Source organism: Apteryx mantelli, chromosome 1 (genome assembly GCF_036417845.1).
Source record: "Apteryx mantelli isolate bAptMan1 chromosome 1, bAptMan1.hap1, whole genome shotgun sequence".
Lineage (NCBI taxonomy): Eukaryota > Metazoa > Chordata > Aves > Apterygiformes > Apterygidae > Apteryx > Apteryx mantelli.
In genome coordinates this window covers 176,448,723-176,471,573 of record NC_089978.1, presented here as the reverse complement: position 1 = coordinate 176,471,573, position 22,851 = coordinate 176,448,723, and the positions used below count along the sequence as shown (strand labels likewise).

Below are 22,851 nucleotides of genomic sequence, written 5' to 3'. Positions count from 1 at the left end.
AAAAGAAGAAAAACCCATCACCACTGACAATTCTTTAAAAACAAGCTGAATGGAAGTAATGCTTATCTAAGTAAGCAAATAACAAACAGACTCAGTTTCCAGAATGGTTACTCAGTATGGCATGCCAGATTTTTCAAGCAGAGAGAATTCAGTGTCATCTGTAAATCAGTCACTCATACAATTTTACACATATCCATTTAAATTCTATTTATTTCTAAAAGCATTAAGCACAATTCTTCCTCAATAAATGGCATCAGCTGTGTTTACACATAGGAACAGAGTTTCTCCCACAAAAGTACAGTTTCCTTATACACTTTCCCACACCACGTGTTTTAGGCTGATCATTTAGTAATATATATGTATATGATTTGCTTTATTTTTAGACAAATTTTTAGATCAAATTTGAATAAAATGTTGACATTCATGATTGATTTGATTTTTCATGTTTGATTTGACATAAAATTAGCTTTTAAATCTAGCTAATTCAAAATTAGCTCTAAAATTTGCACAGGAGTCTCTTCCTACATGGAGTGTATTCTGGGATAGGAGCATCATAAGAATAAGAATATATGTTCCTGGCCAGCCCTTTGCTGCCAAACCTCTCTGCTTTTGTCTAGTGCTCTTCAGCTGTGTTGGTGGCAAGACTGATCAGAGAATCCACAAAAATCTAATGGAATAGTAATAATAGGGGGCTTCAACTGCCCACTTGTACAATTCACAAATGTACTGTGTTTAGGAAAACATTTTCTTGCCACTTCAGGTGACTGCTTCTTAGAATTGGTGGTTCCAGAGAATGGCAAGAGAGGCTATTCTTGCTTTGTCTGAAGTAACTCACCAGAAAGCTCATTCATTCAAGTCATAACAACAACTGAACCCCTTAATGAAGTTTAACATTTAAAGGGCAGGTAGTGACACAAACAAAAAGTATGTTATAAAAAGAGACTTCAGTTAAAGGAGTAGGTTAGTAAAAGCATACAACCTCCAATTTTATAGGTAAATCAAGTGAAGTCTTTAAAAGTTGTTTGGGTGTTGTAAAGAAAAATGATAACAGTGTCTGGAGACACATCGGTAGCATGAATCAAGCCCCTTGTGACTGTAATCTTGTCAAGGCAGTGCTTTGCCCAAGATGAGACTTGGGACTTACTGGCTTAGATGTAGCATGTCACCAGTGTAATTGTACTGCTTCTAGAAATGGGCCAGTATGTCTGCTGTGTTGTCATACCAGCCTGGTCAGGCTCAAGGTGAACTCAAGATTTTTGGCATAAGCACAGTTTTAGCAGTTTAGACAGGCCATGAGAAGCTATGCATAGCATTGAACGGAAAGGATGTGGGAGACAAATTAGAACGTGAGTTTTTTTACCTCTGAAAGTAGGAAAATAAGATGGGATGTGACAAAGCATATAGATGCTTGACTTCCATTTGAAGCCAACAGCTAAGTATCAATGATCAGGCTGAGATTTAATGAGGGGAACAGATCCTGACATCATGTGATAACATTTCTTACATATTCTTTTGCACTCTTCTGCAAAAGCAATCATAAGAGGTATGATATGGGGTTAGTAGGACCATATATCTAGTAAAGCAATTCCTATATTCATCAATATTCTCTCTAACTGTGAAAACCTCTGGGTGGCATAAAGATGGTATTACTGGATGTAGACCAGTTACTGATGGCTTTTGGTGTAGAGGATTTGCCAGGGCAGAAGGGAAAGGAGGCCAAAATGTTCTGTGCTCTGAAGCTCTTGAGCCAACAGAAAGTCCCAAAGGGACTATTCTGGCCAGTGCAAGAAAGAATAGGCCAAATTAGATGCAACTTAGGAGGAAAACAGCTTCCAGAAATAGTCAAGAGGTAAGACAAAATTCTGTTTTTGTTTTTTTTTTTGTCCTCTTTAATGGAATTTTGGAGAGCCAGCCAAGAAAAACAAAAAAGTTGCCAAGATGTGACAGAGCCAAAGAGGAAGCTGAAGCTTAGGCAAATCTCTTGTGAGGCTTTTTATGTTACTGACCTTAGAGGGAAGCCTGGCCAGTGGAAGCCAGTAGGAGAGCTGTCATTGATTTCCTCAGGGCCAGGCTTGCATAACTTGTCCTCTTCAAAACAAGTTTTATAAATATGCATGCCAAACTGTGTCCTTGGGCATAGGGACAAAAACTACTTTTAACATGACTCGAATTCACGTCTTTACAGGTGAAAGGTTAGACCACTAATAGCTGGTGCCAAAGAGTACCTTTCACTCCCCCCAAGAACACAAGATATAACTATATAATTGGTGCCTGCATTCATTTGTTTTAAGAGTGTTGATATGCATACAATAGTACAATTTCAAGCCACGAATGAGCCATCGTCTCTGCAAAATGGGGTGCAGAGAATTCATTCCCACTGTATGTGGTATAGTCTTGTAGTTTGTGCACGAGGGGAAGTTAATGTTTGTTTGTGTGTATACTGCTCCACAACTGAAAGAGATACTTCATTATGTTTTCACATCCAGTCTCTTTTCAGAAAGAAGAAACAAACCTCAATGATGGTTCTTTTTTTAAGGCCAGATTTCCAACCCCTTGTTCACCCATTCAGTCAACTACTGATATGAGCGATATCAATGAACACAACAGGATTTCATTGTGCAATTTATGCTTGTTATCCTTTGTTTTAAAGATTTGAGGTCTAGTGCTGGAGTGAAGCTGTTCTAGTGTCCACTATGACAGTGTTGCCAATTCTGCTCCTGTACGCTGAATAATTGTCATCTGAATAATGAGGACAGCCACACCTATATTTAATTGTAACTAAAAGCAGAAGAATAATTTTAATACCAATGTGATTTATGAAATTTGTGGTATTTTTTTAAATTTTGGATTATGGATTTCTTCAGTTATGAAAAGATAAAGGATAGTATAGTGTTAATCCATATGAGAGATTAATATGTAATATTGTTTTGTTTTAGTAATATTATTGCTTCAAAGCAAATCTCTTAGTTTATTCTAATAGTCATTCACCTCATTTGACCTCTAGTTGTCTCAGTGTGTTTTTATTTATTTAATGTTATATTGCAGTCCAGTATGTGGAAAATATTTCCATTACATTTTTAAATTATTTATTATAATCTTTGCATGTAGGTCAGATTAACAAAGAGGAAACACCAAATATCATGTTAAGAGAACAAGCACAGTGAAAAGGTATTCACCATCCAGCATAATTGTGGCTTCATACAATTGTTGTGGTAGTAAGAATATGTAACTACATAACAGAACAGCCTTTATTGTTTAATGTCTCAGAAATGTATATGGTTGGAACTGCTTATCCAAATTAGAATCTGCTTTATGCTTTATTGAATTTTATGCTTCTAGTAACACTTATTTAAAACAGGAAATCCTTTTTAGTTATTAATCAGCAATAAAAAAAATTGGTAGGATTTATTTAAATATAACCGTATAAATTTTTTTTTCGGGTATCAAATCTTTTCAATGCAACCATGTGATTTTGTTCTTGTTTGTTTCAACACTTGGGGAAGAACATATTCCTAACAGGGGCAGAAGTGGGATAGTTAATCACAGATGTGTGTGCAAGAATGTCTGGAGGTCTAATTCAAGTTATGTCAGTGATTCTATTTCCTTGGCATTTTGCTTCAAATTTACCATCTGTACAATGGTGATAATACTTTCTACATCTTATGGGAGCTGTGAAACTTCATTAGAGCTTGTCTACACAAGAAATTAGGTGTTCATGAATAATTCTAGGTGAGAACACATTTACAAAGTAGATTATCATAAAAGTTAAATCAGTTTCAAAGTGGAATAGCTAATGTATTTAAAAATTATTCTTCCTTAATCCAAATGAATTTTTAACTGTGGGCCAAACACATTCATTTATTAGGGTTATTCTAAAGTGTTGAAAATCACTGTTGAGGATTCAGGAAATCACAGAAGTCCATCTTATTCCAGTCTCTTCAAAGTACCACATATGAAACTGTTTAAAAATGCCCAGCCTACAGAACATCCTAAAAGTATATACATGAATGTTGTTTAAGTAGTGGTATTCTGCTGAAAAAAGACATATATTTGACAGGTGCTATTATTCAATTTCTAACAAAGAAGCTTTATGACAACTTTAAAAGAAATCTTGTCATGTTAATGAATATTCCTGTAACATTATCTTAGCAATTTTAAAACAATTCTCTAGTAGTATTATGTTTTGGTGGAGTATTTGATGGGAAAACAACTTCTTGTCCAACCTGTGGAGAGAGTCTTGAAAAAAAAATTCAAATGCTGCCAGCAGTTATACTGCAATAAAGTCAATGACATTGTAAGAAGTGGTTTATTTGCATTAAGATTCCCATAAAACTTAAAAAACAAAGCCCTTTCCTAAAGAGGCTGTTGCAGTCTCTGTTAGTTCAAGGTACTGTCACCCTGCCATTACCACACATGTGACACTGCATGGGCCTGAATGAGAAGGTTACATAACCCTGGGCCAATAAAGTGTTGGCAGAAAAGTATTTATTAAATCAATGCGGGCTATGCTTGCAGCTGAATAAAAAAGATTTTGAATACTATCTATATCACATGAAAAAATAAGATTGATCCAGTGATGTGCAGTGTGTATATCACTGCATGTACAAAACTTCAGGACTATTCAACAGTCTTCGCCTCCCAGCTCTCTATTCTTGCTGTGAGACGATATAGATTAGAGGCTCCTTGGTCACAGAGGGCTTCTTTGCATGAAAGTTACTGTGGTTTTGACTAGTATGAATTTAAAGCACAACAGCTATTCCAAAGTATTTGTGTTCATATGTATATAGGGACTCTAAAATTAAAGCCTTTGTCCAGTTTACTTTAATCTTATTGAGATATATAAGAAAATGAAATCTTAATTCAGAGTAATTGCACACAGGGACCTATTTAAATTGCACCTAAGTGAAAGACAGAGGTGATGGATGCAGGATCAAGATTTTCTGATAGCTAGTCGGGGCTTTCCTGAAAGGAAATCACTGTCAGTTCTAGGCTCCTGACTCCCCCATTTTTCCTCACTGGCACAAAACTTTATTTCACACAGTTCCACTATAAACACCTATCCAGTGGCACTTGGCACACAGTGGCAAATTGAATTAGAAATGATCTTGTTACCTTCTATACCTTCTTTTGAAGATTTTAGCAGCAGAGCCTTCCCAACTGTGACTTTCAGGGGTAACACTGTTCTGGCTGCCGTGCCTACCAGACCGTCAGCAGGTTTGTCCAGGGTGCCTGCAGCTGCAGGCAGGGAGGCAGTGCACCGTGATGTGCACCTGGGATTGTGGTCCCTGGGCTGCCCAGCTGGCAGATGAGGCTGGAGTGCACTGGGGCTGATCTCCAGCCCCCCACGTGGGGATCCCTGGCTGTGGAAGCCAAACACACGTGAAAAAATGGTGAGTCTTAGGTTTCACCTTGATTCATGGAAGGCTGGGACACACACACAGCATGAGCAGCTGGAAAGTGCTCTTGGACCTTGTAAAGGCAGACTAAAACCACAGGCCCGTTTGAAAGTCAATTGTACTTGTGCTCCAAAAGCACTGAGGGTTTTTGTGAAAACCTATCAAATTCTTTCAGTTCCAATGTGTGGGACAGTCCACTGTGGGTCAGGTCTTATCATTGGCTGTCCCTGCCTACCAGGTCATGGGGTAGGATAGCTGCAGGGGTATCTACAGTGGGTTGCACGCCAGAAGGCTCCTTGGAGTGCCTGGCACAGTGAGGATTGCAGCTTTTAATGGCTGTGCAACATCATGACCTTTCTCCCAGCCGGCGTCCACAGGCCACGTGCAAGTAAATGGCATTTTGAACAGGGCAAAAGAAAGAGCAAAGAGCTTTGCTGCCCAATTTGTGAGCTGCAGGTACTGCAGCAGGGAGCATGAGGCAGAGACCAAATTAATATGTCAGACATAAGGTGAGACAACTGTGATTGCCTGGAACCTGATCCCCGTGTTACTGGAAGGGTAGGGAGAGGAACAAATACACCTTGTGTTCTAGTATCAAATTTCTTCCCCAGGGAATAAACAGGCAAAATAGGACCACTATGCTTTTTCGGGGTGTGTTCCCTTTATCAGTCCTATTCTAGTGGATTTTTATATCTGATTTTTTGAATTACCTGACAGAAATAGGCTCTGCAGCTTTAATTTTAAGTGAACAGCCAGGTGAGAATATGGGTTTAACCTACTATAACATCTTTAAAAAGGCTATAGGAGGAGGTTTTAAAGGACTTTGAGCCAAATAGAAGATGCTGCGGGTGACAGGTGAGTCAGAAGTTCAGAGCAACTTCAGTTAGGGGTTGCTGTGGAGTGACAAACTGAACTTGAAGGAAATTTGTAGCAGTGAAACATATAGGAAATTACATCTGACTGCACGAGCATGTTTTTCAAAAAGGGCTCAGAATTGCACTTAAAATTAAGTGACTTAAATAAGGCTGTGAATAAGCCTGCCTATGAAATGAGGAACTTCAAGAAGAATTTGGAAAGGGGTCAAGGATTATTAGGTGGGCTGCTGATAGAGAAAAGTGGGGACTCATGGCAGGATGAAGCATTGTCAGCACTGGAGCTTGTGGTAGGATGGGTGTTAGGAGCAGTAAGGGCATGATGATCTTTGCAGTGGAGGGGAGAGAGGTGTAGTACTTGAAAATACAGTGGGGGTATTGGGGGATACTTTTCCAAAGAGTTAGTCTAGACCACTTAGAGGTAGGGATTCCTGAATTATCCCTGGGGAGAAAAGAGAGAGTGTCTTGGATTTTTTGTAAGAGTTGGGAAACTAGGAACAGTGGATGAGTGAGGGGACTCATGGGAAACAATTGGGGTATAGGAGATAGAGAGGAATTCCCAAGTTTTCACACAAAGAGAAGGTCCCAAAGACCTTCAGGTTCCCTCTCTCCTGCCCTACCAGGCTTCTCTTTAGACTACTGCTAGAAAGAAGTAGTGAGGAGCTCTAAAATCTGGAAGGAAAGTTTAAGTGTGGGGAGATATAGAAAGCTTGGGGTTAAGATGTTCTGTAGGAGGATTCTGGGATTTGGAAGTCTTATGTGTTGCCCTTCCCTCACCAGGAATCCATAAGGATTTTAATTGTGCATGGACAAAAATGTGGGACTTCTGCCCTTCACCCATTCCTCTTTCTAAGCTCTCTGAAACGTGGGAGCCTCAAACTGTTTGGCAGAAAACTTGTTTTCCTTACAGGCTCTGATTTATAGTTTAAAAAGTAATCAGGTGAAATACAAACCTAACATCCTCCAACATCCTACTGTTTCCCTGGGTCAGTATTTAAATAAGGAAAGCCCTGAAACTTCAGAGTTCTTCTTAGATCTGTAATTTGCATGCCTTAAGCTTCATGTCTCTTGGACTCCAAGGCTCATAGGTCAAATTGGACTCTGCAGACCTCCTGCTGCTGAATCTGCATACTGTAGTGCTGCCTCAAAGGAAGTCACTGCATTTGCTAATGCTGGTTCAAGATTAGGTATTCAGCAATTCATTGAGAGGGCTGTGCTGTAAATGTGTTCAACATCCTTTGGTTTATGCTTTAGAGAAATGAGATGAACAGGACTTAAGTATGCAGCCCTTCGTTCCTGATATTTTTATTGGACTCCACCTTGATATTTTAAATACCAACACCCAGACCACAGAAGTGATTGCCCCTCTGCCCCACAACCACCCACATGCACGCACCACCTCCACTACTAAGTTGTTAGCAGGACAGAATCCCAGTCAGGGGCACTGACTGTGAAAACACTGAAGTTGCGCAAACTGAGCAATTACTTGATAGCATCCACAGAGTTGGTACTTGCAAAAACACATCATGAAAGATAAAGTGCAATCTTATCTTTTACCACAAGCCCTTTTTTAGTTCTTGCTGTAGTGCAGAGGAGGTTTTTTTAAGGCAGTTAGTACTTCAGTAAAATGTTTGGACAATGAGATTCCAGAAACTGAGGTGTTGAATGCACTTTGTTTATACAGAAACCTGATTAGTATTCTTTGGACACTATCCATCCCACTGGATCTTATTGCAGAGCTGTTGACAGGATGTGTTGCTGTGATCAGATAGTTCTAAAGTAATTTTTTTTTTTGTTTCCAAAGGAAGAACTTGTTTTGGAAACTATTCTGTTTTGAATGAACTGAATCATCAGTAGATGAAAAAGGTAATTTATTGGTTAGGTGAACAGGAGGAAAATGTTCCTCCTCCAAATTTAGTGGTGTGTATTGAACACTTTTCATTTTACATGGGCTTATAAAATACTTTTTCTTTCTTTAAATACAATTTTTAGGGTAGAAACCATGTATCTTCCTTCAACCAAAAGCTTCTATTTTGTATTGGGGCATTTCAAAAAGGGACGTTACAGAACAGAGCCCTTGAGTGTCAGTTATACAAAAGATGCTTAGTTAGCTCAGACAGGATATTTCTAGATATTTCTAAAGCAAGTGATGGTGGCATTTTAATGAATGATATTATTCACTTTGAGTCAATATTAATTAAATTAGTGTTCCTGCATAATGACACATGATGTTGGAGTTGAATTTTTTGGCAGAAGAATATAATCAAGATATTCATTACCCGTGGTGATTAAAAAAAGTCTCACAATGATATTTGCAAGAGCAAGGGGGATAGGTGCATTGTTCTATCTAAATTCCAGCTCAGCTAATTACATCCTGCTTATCTAAATTACACTGGCTGTAGTTTCATGTGAATATGCTATACATACATTGACCGTTAGCAACTGAGGTGTTCCATCTTATTTCCAGGTGTTGCCAAATTCATGTCTAACTGCTGAAATATGGTCTTGGACCCAGTCCACTCCTTTCTGCTAGTCAGAAAATAGCACCTATACCTGCAAAGTGTATTTCTTTGGCTAAAGAGAGACCATATGAGGAGCAGAGCAAGGTGAGAGTTATTCCTCCATTTCACACACAGAATCACAGCAGTTACACAAGGTCACTGGTAGCAGAATTAGGAACAGAATTCAAATATTTAATGTAGCTAGTCATACACTTGTAGCCAGGCTGCCTTCACAATAACTGTATATGGCTGCTGTTTCTGCTGTTACCAGGAACTAGAATTAGGGGATAGATTTTCTGTTTGTTATTTCATAAAAATAAAACAAAAAAAACTGTCCCTCAAACTCGAAAATTAGTTTAAAGAAAAAATAAAATGTCTTTGCTAAACAGATGGGGAAACTGTAAATTATAAAGGTTAAGTATGAAAAGTAATTATACCTCAAATTATACCTGAAGGCTTAATTTCTTCCTCTAGTGAGACTGCTTTTAGCTGTCTGATGCATTCAGTATGAAAAGTAGGTAGTAAATAAAGCAAAAAAAAAAAAAAAAAAAAAAAGAGGAAGGTAAGAAGGTTTCTCTCAGGTTTAAGGCCGTTGAACATTGGAGGGATTGCTCTGTATTCTTCAGAGTGTATAGAAATATATATACAACAGTAAAAGTGGTACATGTTTTCTCATCACACGACCTCTTGTCAGCCAAGCAGTCATGTCTCCTCAACTAGGTGTGTTGGACAAGATTTTAAAATAATTTATTTGTATAGATTGTGACCCTTAAATCCCATTTCCTCAATTTGTAAAGCAGAATTTTGCTACTTGGCTATATAACTTTAATATAACTTTATGTCTATTTTCTTGTAATAAAAAGGCAAATAATTTTCCTAGCTAAGTGATCATGCTAGCTATAAATACTAAATCCATAAGAGAAAAACATTGGATTGCTGGATTCATACTCACTTATGTATCACTTCTGTGATAGTGTTTTACAAGGAGAAACTTAGAGCTTAAACTGGCTAGACTGCTTCTATAACGTTGTCCCCTTCAAAAATAACATTAAAGTGCTTTAAATATACTGTCCTGATCATGCAAAAAGTTTCAGTGTCTCAGACTTTTTTGCACAGAGCTTCCCACTCTTCTCGTACCCTAGAGGGAACACTGGAGCAAAACTGCAGAAGCTTCTGAGGGAGACACTTCAAATGCATAATGTTACCCAAGGGAAATATCCAGCTGTTTGTGTCTTTCAAAAAATCCCCTGTTTTTCCCTGTTCACTCTTGGTGCATGAACATGATTTTCCAATAATTAAACATAAACCAAAAGCAATAATGATATTGTTATTGAGAAAATGTGAGTAGACTATTTTAACTGCCTAAAGAGCTCTAGAAAGTTTTTAAGCCTTAAATAATTATAAGCAGAAATGAGGCTGATGTGGCTTCCAGACATTGTTTTCTGAAAGGATGAATTAAAAAAAAAAAACTTCGTCCCTTAGAAAACATACTTTTATTATCAAGGGTAACATTAACATTATCTGGTCAATGAGATAAAAATGGAAAAAAATCATGTGTGACACACTGCAATATAATTTTTTCAAGAGGCAGGTTAACTTTGATTTCAAAGTAAAAGTATTGTGCAGCTGCTAAATATTTTTATCAGATTTTTTTTGTTCTTTCTTATTAAATCTTGTTTTGCCTCTGGGTGTCTTTAAAAATCACTAAACATGCCAAATAATTTATGAAAGAACCATACACGTGTGCACGTATGTGCACATTCAGCACTACAACTACCCAAACCAAATTTTAATGATTCCACTGATTTTTTTAACACCTGGCTATCACCTTCTTCCATTTATAAGCCTTGATATTTCCTTCTGTTATTTTACATGAGGAAAAAACAAAACCACAAAGCACCGCCTTCCCATGGGTCTCACTTCCTAACCTTGGTGAAGCATTTGCAAACAGGAGAGATTCCAGCTCAAGGTTTCTGATGTTTCTTCTGAGTCATATCCAATGCTGAAAAGCATCTCCTTTCTCAAGTTCAGATGTTGCAAAAAATATCAATGAGAGACTTTCACTAGTCCAAAAGAAGAAAGTCTCTCACACGCTGAGAGCTTGTGCACCCGTATTCTTAGCATTAACCCACTCTCAAATGAAAAAGTATCTTGAAAATAGCCAGGTCCACATGTCAAGATTTCTAATACCTGTATATTTGAACCCAAGCTCCAAGTGTTGACATCCTTCCTAATGTCTGTAGCTTGATTCTTACATAGAAGCATCATACTTAGCTCATGTGAAAGCTACATCTGGGAGCCATACTAAGGTGATCTCCCTCACTTCTGCCCATCCCCAAATCTCCGCACAGATCTTACCCAAATCTTTAGGTGATCTGAAATTCCCGCCCATCTTCCAGAGGCTTACTCTTGGTAAGTAACTAAAGCTGAAACTTGAGATGTGTTTCTGGTGGGCTTCTTGCCCAAGGAATAGGAAGGTCCTGGATAAACAAATTGCAAAGGGGAAGCAAAAATGATAGGATAAGGCCATTTTTACTTCAGCTGGTCCAGGACTGGAGTTTACTCTATTTCTTCCAGTTAGTAAGCTAGCGTTTGTTAATATCTCATACCGAAAGCATTGGTTTGACACAGGGACTGAATTAAAGTGTACAAATCACGCTCCTCCCTGCCCACTTGCCCCAGTGCAGGCCCAGGCAATGGCTAAAAGTGCTTATAAATTCCTGGCCCCTAAGCCACCAAGTCCATTAGGTCAGGCAGTAAACTAAAGTGCTTGAAAATAGCACAGTTTTGCTCTACTGGAATCAATGTAGAAATAACGATGTGGGAAATTCTTCCTCCTTTAATGGATTCTTATTTTAAATTGTTTATATATTTGATCTAGTCTGTCTTTGAGAAGAAGCATCATTACTTTGCACTGGGGATAGAAACAGGAAAGAAAATAGGGGCTTAACATTAGGATCTGGACAGGGATAAATGGGCCATATGTTACTTGATCCCACATGAAAGAAAAATTTGAGCTCATTTGGTTAAAGGCATGTGCATATAGACATAGTCACCATTTCTGACAATTTTCTTTTAACTCTGTTTTCTTAGCTAAAATATCAGTAGATCGGATTCTAAGGCTTTTGTTCTAATGAATCAAATTGAAAAACAACCCAGGACTTCATGTTAAACCTAAATCTTGAGCTTCAGCTTTTATTCTGTATTCCAATTTCATTACAACACTTCTTGTTTCTCAAGTGTTATTCTTTTTCATAGAACCCCACACCTATTGAGCTTTTTCTACAGGAGCTTACTTAAAAATAGCAAGAATATGCCTCCACAACTTGCAATCTGAAGCACGGACATATTTTAAAAGTATGGACACGTGATTGAATGTAACTGAATGAGAGCTACTGAACAGATGAGCTGGTCTACTTGTCTATAGACATACTTTTAGCATGTCTCAAGTCTGAGCTAATGCATTTTATCTTGCAATCAGGGCAGGTAGAAGCGTGCATAACTGGTAGTTATGTCAGCTTAGCTGTTAGAATGCAAATGGTTGAGTCGGTGTAAGCTGATCACATATAACTACATCTCCATACACTTAGTCATTAAAATCTAGATATAAGACAAATAAGGCAGTACTAAAAGTACTTTTACAAAAGCAAAAGAAAAGCAGACTAGTATCTTCACAGACTCATATCCTAAATAGGTTTTGCTGACATACAGATTAGTGAATGGATTGCACATTTGTCTATCAACCAGGTAAATGTGGGCCTTTTTACTCAGTGCCCTCATTCACATTCACCCATCTTTTTTTATTCTAAATGGAGAAGGATGGAATGTGCAGCTTTGAACAGTTTTGCTTATCTTACCTCTAACTTCCACAAACCACTATATTTGTTAAATACACTGTCAATCACGACCTTTTCTGCAATGTTGAGTTTCTGTTGTGAAGATCGAGTTCCAGAAAACAAAACCCTACAATAAAACCCTTCACTACCTGAAGCCTCCTCTGCCTGCCTGAGCTTGTTACTCAGCAAGCGTGCTCTGCTGTCAGTGATTTAAAGCCAGACACTATAGTGTATGAAAATATAAACCTTTTGATGGAATAAACACAAATCAAACGTGAAAGCATGGCTGGCACTTCTGAGTATAAAACCTAATATTGTTGCTAAACTAGCTACAGATATTAGAATAAAACATATTTGGCAGTGAAAAAACTCTTTAGGCAATGCAGCTAACACTATGTCAAAGGGAGAACTGAGACCATCTTTCTGCTACATATGGTTATTGATCATTAAGACAAAATTTCTGTAAACAAAATACATCGACTATGTCAGCCTCTACTCTCTTATCTGTCACAAGCAGACCACTGGCATCTCTCAAGAGCAAGTAGTCTGGCACTTGAAAGCTATGTGTGACTTCAAAGGAAAAGTTGCACTGCAAAAGAGTCTTGGGAAACAGCATCAGTGAAAGTATCTGAAAAAAATTCAAAATCTCAATTTACAAGTGCAATAGGAATGTACTGTATAGCTTTTCCCTTCAGTTTGGAGGAGGACACTGTTCAGTTTTATTTTGTATTTGGGTAGGGTCCTGTGAGGGGTACCCTTGAACAAAGAAGTAACTTTTAATTTTAAGCCTGGCTCAAAGAGTCAACTTTGCTGACTCAAGAAGCTGTGACTATCTTATTGCCTAATTGGTGGCATGCTATAAAATATCACCCTCTAGCGTTTAATTATTTTTACATTAGATTTCTGATTATGCTCTTGTCGGATGTCAGAATGAGGACTAATCATAAATGAATATCCAACTTGTACTTAAACATGGTGGACAGAAATAGATAATTAATAGGTATGAATAGATGAGAGAGAGAGGGAGAGAGGCAGGCAGTGGGGGGGAGAGAGAGAGAGAGAGCTCTTCAGAGGACCAGAACCAGAAGCATTCCAGGTCAGGAAAAAGAGCAGCCCTTGTTGGAACCAGGAGGGAACCCTCTCCCATGTAAGGGGTAAACAAAAGAAAACAAACTTTCCCCCAAATAAACTCAGCCTCCTAAACTAAGGATGTGGCTTTAATGTGTTTATTTTTAAATGTTCAGATTGTAACAGGCTCCTGAAAAATCTCGTGGTGTTAAACCACGTTTCATCATCAAACACTCCACTGGAATTTTTGTGGTTAATTAGCAGGTGATATCGCCAGAGGAAAGATTTTGGAGTTTTTTTTTTTTTTTTTAATCCTAAGCAAGCCAGGTATGCTGACATAAGGTATCTTTTATACTTTTCACCAAATGCTTTAAAAAATGCTAATTGTTAGTATATGTTCTTAAAAATAATTTAAAGTACATTCATACTGCATTTCCATTAAATAAATAAAAATCTTATTATTCTTCTAAGATCAATGATGAAACAAAAACTCAATGTTATTTCCCAATTTTAGTATATTCCCCAGCTTTCTGAAAAAAAAATCCAGTTTCATATAGCCGATTAACTCCTGTGTCATCCATACTTTTCAAACTATAACACAATCTGTTTTACACGTTATTCATGAATACTGTTGGAAAAAAGCTTACAGGTTAAATCAATTATTAAGGAAAGAAGGAATTTTAAATAGCATCTAGATAACAGGTGCCAGATTTTCTTATTTTGAAATATATTTTTAACAATTTAAATTATACATATTAGTCATTTGGCCATATTCATATGAATTGATATTATGCAGGGAACGCCTATTAGCTCATCTTTTATTTCTTTCTCTTGTATTATGCAAGGATTCTTTTTCAGACAGATTTTTCTACTAAAATCAATGTCAGGTTTTCCCAGTGAAGGAGTTCATTACAGGGTTGAACAAGTGGCTTAAATGAACTAGGCTCTCAGCTGGTATAAACTGGTATTTTTCCAAGGTCTGAGTTGGACTGTCTTCAAAACCACTTTGAATTTTTTTTAATTAGGTCTGGCAAGGATATCTCATATTCAAATAAATATATCTGACAAGGATACAGGATATTTCTACTCCCATAGGCAGCTTTTCCAGTTGTGCCTCTCTGGTACAATGAGAAATTATTAACAGCTGATGCCTGTTTGCTTATACTGATTCAGTGGCCAATTTGAAATGTAATTTTTCCATGTCAGTGTACAAATGGTCGTACCATCATAACTGGCTCCAAGAGGCGTTTCTGTTGGCCAACTCATGAGGAAGATTATGGGCAGGATAAAACAAGAATGAAATGATTATTTTATTTTAATTTTGTTACTTGTTACTTTGGTCCCTTGGGGTAGAGGTGAAAACATAGACATGGTAACTGTGAATAAAACTCGTATTTTTTCTATTTATTCTGTACTTATTTCTGTGAATAAATCCAAATTTAGAGCTCAGGGACTGCAGTTTGACATATTTGTTAATTATTGTAACTGAACATGTACCTAAAAGTTTGCATTAGATTAATAGGTTGTATCATTTTTGTATTTCATCTTAACAGCAGTACTTGTATCTTTCAGTCACTTTGGGGGGAAATGGAAGGAGTTCTTCAGAAGACTGGGCAAATATAGCTTATTTTTAATAAATTATTCCCTGATAACATAAAGACAACAAATAAGACATGCAAGAAAGTGGAAAGATGGTTTACCAAAAGCTGATTGTATTTGACTGAACTGGTAACTTTTTTGATAATTCCTTTTCTAAAAAATGTAAATCTTTTAAGTGTCATCTATTTATCAATCAGTGGTAATTTCACTTGAAGAATTTTTGGTTAAACCGGGTAAAGAATATTAGAAGAATTGTATGGTAGATGATAAACAAGGAAGGTAATAGGGAGGAGGCATTGGATATAGGAAAGGAAGCAGTCCACATGCCTAGGTTACTTCATGGAGTTCTACAGAATTCACTCTTGGATCTTGCTTGATTTAAAATTTCATGAATGACCTTGCCATGAAAAGTAGAAATGTGACAGTAACACAAAGATAGGCATCATCAGGTCAGAATAGGAATGCAGTGCCATAAAGAAGAACTGGATGACCTAGTGGGCTGAAGTAATTTAAACAATACAGCAGTCTATAACCTAAAGAGTAAGGTCTTGCACTTAAGGGATATATTTATTTTAATTTATGGAAGGCTTGCTGTGAGCTATTAACATGATTCATCTCTGAAAACAGAGATGGTAGTGCAAAGAAATACTTTTCCGCTAGAGATGGTAGTACAAGGTGTTGGGTACAGCTCACAGGAATAATTTGTGCAGTTCTGTTCCACATGTTCTAGAAGAAACTCAAACTCTTATAAGTATAGAAAGAGGCTATTGGTTGATCAGCAATTTGGAGAGCTAATTTTATGAGAGGAGACTAGAACAGCTTTTCTTAATTAGCATAGTAAAATGAAAGCTTAGAAAATATGTTTTTTCTCTGTAAAAAGCTCATGGGGTTAAACACTAGGGAGTAAAAAGATGATTATTTTAGCTGGAAAGCAGTGTTTGGCATGTGAACAAAGGTAAGTAAAGTGGTCATGAGTAAGTCTAGGGTGGAAATTAGAAGAAAGGTTTTTAACTATCAGAGGAGTGAGGTTTGGACCAATCTACTATCATGAGTAGTGGGCGCCAAAATGCCTCACTAATTTTAAGGTGGAGCTTGATCATAAATAAAATGAAATGCATTGTGTGGTTTCCTTTGAAGGGAATGAAGTGTATTTGGTATACCGAGAAGTTCCTTCTACATCTTGTTATCAACATGTATTAGGAACTTGGTGTTCTGGAGTTGTGCATCTAAAATGACTATTCCCCATCAAATGAAATTGCTTATGACTTCAGTCACTGAAGACTGGCTTACCAGACAATAAAGGACAGCCTGTTTTTCTCAAGCTGACAGAAAGTCAGAAAGTTTGGCAGTTTATCTAAATTCACAGTAGAAACTCAGAAAGAAAAACACTTACTGTATATGCTAGTTTCTCTATGAGTCATAAACTGGAGGGTTAGAGCCATATTTGCAACTCTAGCCTTCCAAATTGGACCTTAATATTTTTATGTCCATCATTTCATGAGTACTTCTTTGAAGTCAAGGCTTTGCTTGGGAAAGAATGTGAAAAAGCTGCACAAACTGTATTTGTTTGCACAGATTATGTTTCAATTTTGTCCTTTGCTCAAGCAGTATAGTTTTGATGTGCAAACATGTTTCTGCATATGCAAAACTAGGGATTTTACAAAATACAAATTTGTGATTTTTTTTCTTATGTCACACCCAAATAAGGATGTAATTGCCGTGTAGATTTCCTTACTAATCTGACCTACATTCTAATACTTGAGAGGATTAGAAGATTGTTAACTATGCACATTATCCAACAGAAAAATTATGAGTACAGTAATGCCTTTTAGAACAAAAGAGGATTTACCCAAACAAGATGAAATTCTCTTTTACTGGTCTCTGAGAGAATAAAATATTCATTTTACATGACCTGCTTCATTAACTATCAGCTATACATATGATCATTTTCACACTGTTGAATACAGCAGCAAATGGACAGTTATTTAATGATACCAGTTAATAAATATTTCAGGATCTCTTAAACCAGCTGTCTGATTGTTTCAACTATATGAATGAAGGACATTCATAACATCTCTCACTCTTCACTCCAGGCTCAAACACATTGAAACAATCAAACAAATAAATAAAAAAAGCAAAAACATTGTCAAGACATTAGTGACTCTAATATTCAGTTTACACGTTATAATCAGATTGAAATTGCTGTAATAGATCTTTTTTAAAGTATAATCCAGCTGTACTAAGATAAACACTCTAAATAAAAAGGAAAGTATTGACAGAGTCATGGTTAACACTAGTACTATCAGCTCTCTAATCAGATTGCAGCTACTGACTACATCAAATAGCATAACACCAGGGTCAAGAGTCTTTGAAATCCATTTGTTACAAATGGATTGTGGTGACACAACCATCCTTACCCGTTCCTGACTATTGTATTTATGCTAGCCTGTGTATAAGGGTGATATGGATGTTTATTGCCTTTGAACAGCATGAATGGTGGTGGTGACAGGTAGGGGGGGATGCAAGAACAAGATGCATCGCCCTGTTTGTGATAAAACTAAAAGCAAATTGAACTCAGTGAGTCACAGTAAATGACATATAAATCAGTATTTCCTGACAAAATAATACAGAATCAGTCTTTTAATAGAATTGATTTCATGGTCTTGATGAGTCATAAAATTCTGTTTGAAAACATGTAATATTAATTAGACATCCATCAAGAATTCATTATTGTACTTTCCAGAAGACTATAAGTAGGACAAAAAGAGAAGTAAAACCCAGTCTCACCTAACTGCATAATATCAGCAAAAATGAGAAACTAAATTTCCAGTATATAATAAGTTACAAGAAATATATATCAGTATATGCAGACTTGTTTTGCTAGATTGACTTTTGATCGGTGAAACAACACAGAAAACATTAGAAAGGTATTCAGCCCCTATTAGGGTCTAATTTCTGCTATGATGAGTCTTGCTCCATTATGGAACAAGTTTTGACAGCAGGTCACTGTCTGATCACATGGAAAGGCTAATCTTCTCTGAAAGCCAATGTGTACTGAAAGTGTAGTCAATGAAGGTATCAGACCATCGGGGAAAACCTCCTCACTAAACTGTGCTAAACAATTTGGTATTAGTTTATTGTGAACAATCTGAATTCACTGGCTCTTAGAATTTCTTAGTCCATGGCTATGGCAAAATGATCTGTTGCATATATGTTATACTGGAACACAGGAGTTTGAGAGGTGTCTCAGAATGTCTAGGGAAACTCTTCCTTGTTGGTTTTCCACAGCTGTGCTGTTGTGTAATCAGTACAAGTTTCTTTGTTTCTGCCCACATTTAGCCCTCCTTAAAAAAAGGGTGGTCTACACGTTCTTAATGCAAGCAGAATTATTTAAGTATGCAAGTCTAAGCCCAGATGTGAAAACTCAGGAAAAAAGTGTTTTTTGATAATCCCCAACAGAAAATAGGAATTATGACTGTTTTCTTTTCTTTGAGAAAAAGGTCCCAATTTGGCAGAATACTTATCCCATGCATTATTTTAAGCAAAGAAGTAGTTCTAATTGACTTCAATGGGACTACTTCTGTGCTTAAGGAATCACATGGGTTTAAATATCTTATTGGATCAGACTTTTAAGTTATGGAATTTTCACTGACTGAACAGGGGCTTGCTGTTGGGTCACTGTTTTTACTATTGTGGCAATAAAACTTGAAACCCCTCTGAATACACTGAGAGGGGAGTTACAGATTAAAAATGGAAATGTGTGAGATTCAGTTATTGTTCATGCATTTTCCTCACACTCACAGCTCAAGCCTAGCAAGTACGTATGCAGGCATTCACTCTAGACACACTTTAAACTGTGTATAAGCTTTTGTGTAGACAGTCCCAAGTCATCACCATTTAAAATCTATAAACTAAGGATGAAAACTTTCTACTGAGAGAAAAAGCACCTGGAAACTGTAGATACATTTTGGTGATGTGGTATGTTTTTAAGACTCAATAATTTTCTTAGCATAGATTCCATCAGACGTTTCTTCCAATGGCAATGGGTGCTAGGTTGCCTTTGTCTCTCTTTTATGGCTCAGACATTAAACCGAATTGCTGCATATGAACACATTACTTAGAGTTGACTGACAGTTGTTGCTGTGTGTGTTTTCTAGCTTGAACTACAACATGTTAGATTAAATCTCTTTCCCTGAGGTTCTTTTGACGTGTTTGACATTGTGCTGTGGCTATACAGTCAGACACAGTGGTTCAGTTGAGGCATAGTAACTCTGAAAGCTGTAATAATGCAATCATGTGCCCTTTGTTAAAATATAAATTTGGTATTCATCCTAGTTAAATGTATGGGTTATAAAGTTCAAGCAGGATATGAAGGGATGACAGTGCTTTGTTTTTTATTGGAATTTGATAGCTCAGGAGGGCTGAAAATATGTGACTATATCCATCTGCAAAGCACCTTGAAAATGGTCTTTTTTGGCAAGGCTTTTTAATGACAGAGAGTCCTTTTGGTTGTCTGGTTCAAAGAACCGGCCCTGCATGGTAGAGTAAGTTCCATAACGTAGCTGGAATTAGGAGGGGAAATCTTCAGCTCAAACAGACCCTGCTTTGAGCAGGGTGGTGGGACTAGAGGATCTCTGTAGGTTACTTCCAACCTCAACTATTCTGTGATGCTCTGACTCTATGATTCATAGCATTTCAATAACATTGGAGGTTCAGAAATGGGTCATCTTCAGGCATTGTTTTATCCCTTTCCCAATACTAAGAGGTGGCCTTACTGGATGAGGAGGACCAGAGGAACTGCTGTGCCCTGCCTTTCCTCCTACTGGTTTTGTTTGCTGCAGTGTGTGCTCACCGATGCACAGCAGGGAAGCCACTGCCTATCTAACTCTGACAGTAGCAAAATATATGCTAGCAATCCCAATATCCAGGTCAACATGCAGCAGTCACAAATCATTACTGAATAGTACATATCCATCACATTCAGTCTAAAGAACTGTATTTAATAGAGTAGTTAGATTTTGTAAGCAATTGAAATAGCAATTGGTTAGTAAAACCCTATAAAACTGAGGTTTTATAGTAATATAATATATATGTGTCTATCACACAGCTAATCCGCTTTGAATTTGTTTTTAACAATCAGATAGTATTTATTGATTGTATTGCCCAATAACTGTCGACTTAAATTCATACATGGAAATCTTAATTTAAAGTGACACTAGAAAATTCTCATTCAAAAATATCTTCCAGTCAAAAGCCTGTCATAACCAAAAATATGAAATAAAAAGTGCAAGTCTTTTTAAAGTACTACATGCAAGACAGATATATTGTATAAAGCCACCAAAGTCACTGAAGCACATTTCTTGATAGAAGATTTTCAGTTTCATTCCAGTGATTATGCTCCATGAGACAACCACAAAGCGTTTCTTACCATTTAAGCAGGAACCACAACTGACAGGCTGTCTGCTCAGCGAATTTTTTTCTGCATGTATGGAAAAGAGGGAAATGGCATTACAAAGAATGGCTGGGTTATTGTACTAAAACAAAACATCATGACTGCAGTATCCCTTCCTACCTTCTCCTTTGCCAAAAGCTTTGAATGGTGTACAGTACTGGGGAGATGAAGGAGATATAGTTTCCACATAATGGTTTTTGTGAATGGGCTGAGTCAACTACATGAAACTCCATTGTATATACGTGCAATTGTTGGAGGGTGTGCAGAGATAGGATTTTCTTGCAATACCTGCACCTTTATTTTCAGTACTTTTCAGTGGAAGTTAGTAGTAGCTGGTAGTCAGTAACTGCTAGTAGAACTATTTTGCTCTCTGATGCCAGAAATCAGGGTGTGTATGAATTCTGTATGGAAATGTGGAGCAAAGGGCTCCTGCAACCTCCTGAATGAAATGGAAGGCATCACATCATTTAGATTATGAACAGAAAAAAATAGTATGGCCCAGTTGTCTTAAGTGGCTAATATTAAATATGTTTGGCTTTGTTAAGGACTTAGAGTCCAAGAATTTATTGAAGTACTTAAGACCCTACAGGACTGGACTCTAATTTAGATTATACTTTTTGGCTAGAGTTTAAATGTAACAGTTTAGATGCTGTTCAGCAACTAATTTCAGTGGCAGAAAGTTTGGAGAGTTGAGACATAAATGATCTTGACTGGCTATTTATCTTGTTTCTTTCACAGAGCATGAAGTTTCCAGTGTATACAAATCTTTTCACTCTGGGAGTATTGTTTGATTAACAGAGCTGTAATGGAGGAAAACCATCACTTTATGAATGAAAACAAACACACAGCTTGACTGCCTAAATACATGTCCAAACGTATATCCAGTCACCCAAATACTGAGCTTGAATTCAGTACCCTAACGTATATATAACAAATGTGTTATATGGCATTTTGTATTGAGTCCAATTGTTCAATTAAAAACTTTGAAGATAAAATAGTTGTTAAAATAAGCTCTTTTCTACGTTATTTCACACCATTTCAAATGCAATAACTAATAGAATTTTCTCATTACAAGGGACATGATTAATACTCTGTGAGATGAGGAGAACCTGCCTGGTGAGTTAATTTTCTATTTTATTTTTACATCCCTCTCCAGGCTCAGCAACCTAAAGTGAGTTCAGTTAAACTTCCTTGTTTTTAATTTAAAATAGATTGATTCATACTTCAATGTTTCATCTGGAGGCCCTATTTTTCTGGAAGAGTTGATTTTGGATATTTAAATATTCAAGGAAAAATAGACTGGCAAAATACCTGTGGAGTTAGACTGTATTTGGAAACAGAAATTCTGCCCTATGATCAGACTTGTCACATTAAAATGTACATATGTCCACCTCAACACTGCTCCAGAGCTCTCTCTTACATAACAAATTGCAGCAGTTTGTACATTAATCAGCGCATGATGGTCTAAATACTTTTTTGAGGACTTAAACTGCTGTCATCTGTAATTATGTTTTATTTTTCTTATGTGCATATATGACATACAAGGAGCATTTCTATGAGACAGGAGGACATCTTTAGAGTAACACCTAAAGAATGGTAAATGGAAGAAAGTATTCCAGCACTTGTATAATTATGAAGACTTAAAGAAGAAGGAAAAATAGAACTAGATAATGTCACAAAACAAGGGAAATAGTGTTTATTTTGTAAATGATGCCTCAGATTGAATTAACCCTTGGGGTGGAGGAAATGGAAACTGGATTTCCTGTCCTTCTGAGAACTGGGGAAGCAAGAAGGAAAGGTTGAAAATTTTTCTTTTCTGGAATTAAGATTAAAAATTGACATTCCAAAAATCAATGAAAAATGATATAAACTGTATAATATAGATCTAGTAAAATATTTTGTTTTTATTTTGACCTTTATTTCAACCATTTTTTATATATTAGGTAGCACTGACATATATCATACATGAAGATAAAGTAAGGTCATACAGCTCCTACTTGAGTGCCTAAAATTAGACTTAGGGAGAACTGAGGCACCTAAATCAAAAAACCCAAGCAAATCAGGACATCACGCTGTGATGGCTGTCTAGTCCTAAAAGCACCTGTAAAACACTGAGGACTTCCATAT

The 22,851-nt window shown here is 36.9% G+C and overlaps 1 protein-coding gene across 1 annotated transcript in view; it reads left to right on the top strand.

Annotated features, from left to right (window-relative positions):
• The window catches only part of TMTC2 (transmembrane O-mannosyltransferase targeting cadherins 2), a 320,399-nt gene extending 298,559 nt beyond the window's left edge, over window positions 1-21,840 (top strand). Inside the window, exon 13 of the transcript XR_010886594.1 lies at window positions 21,800-21,840. The gene's annotated coding sequence lies outside the window, so the exon portion shown is untranslated. The remainder of the gene's footprint in view (window positions 1-21,799) is intronic.
• The last annotated feature ends 1,011 nt before the right edge of the window (window positions 21,841-22,851 follow it).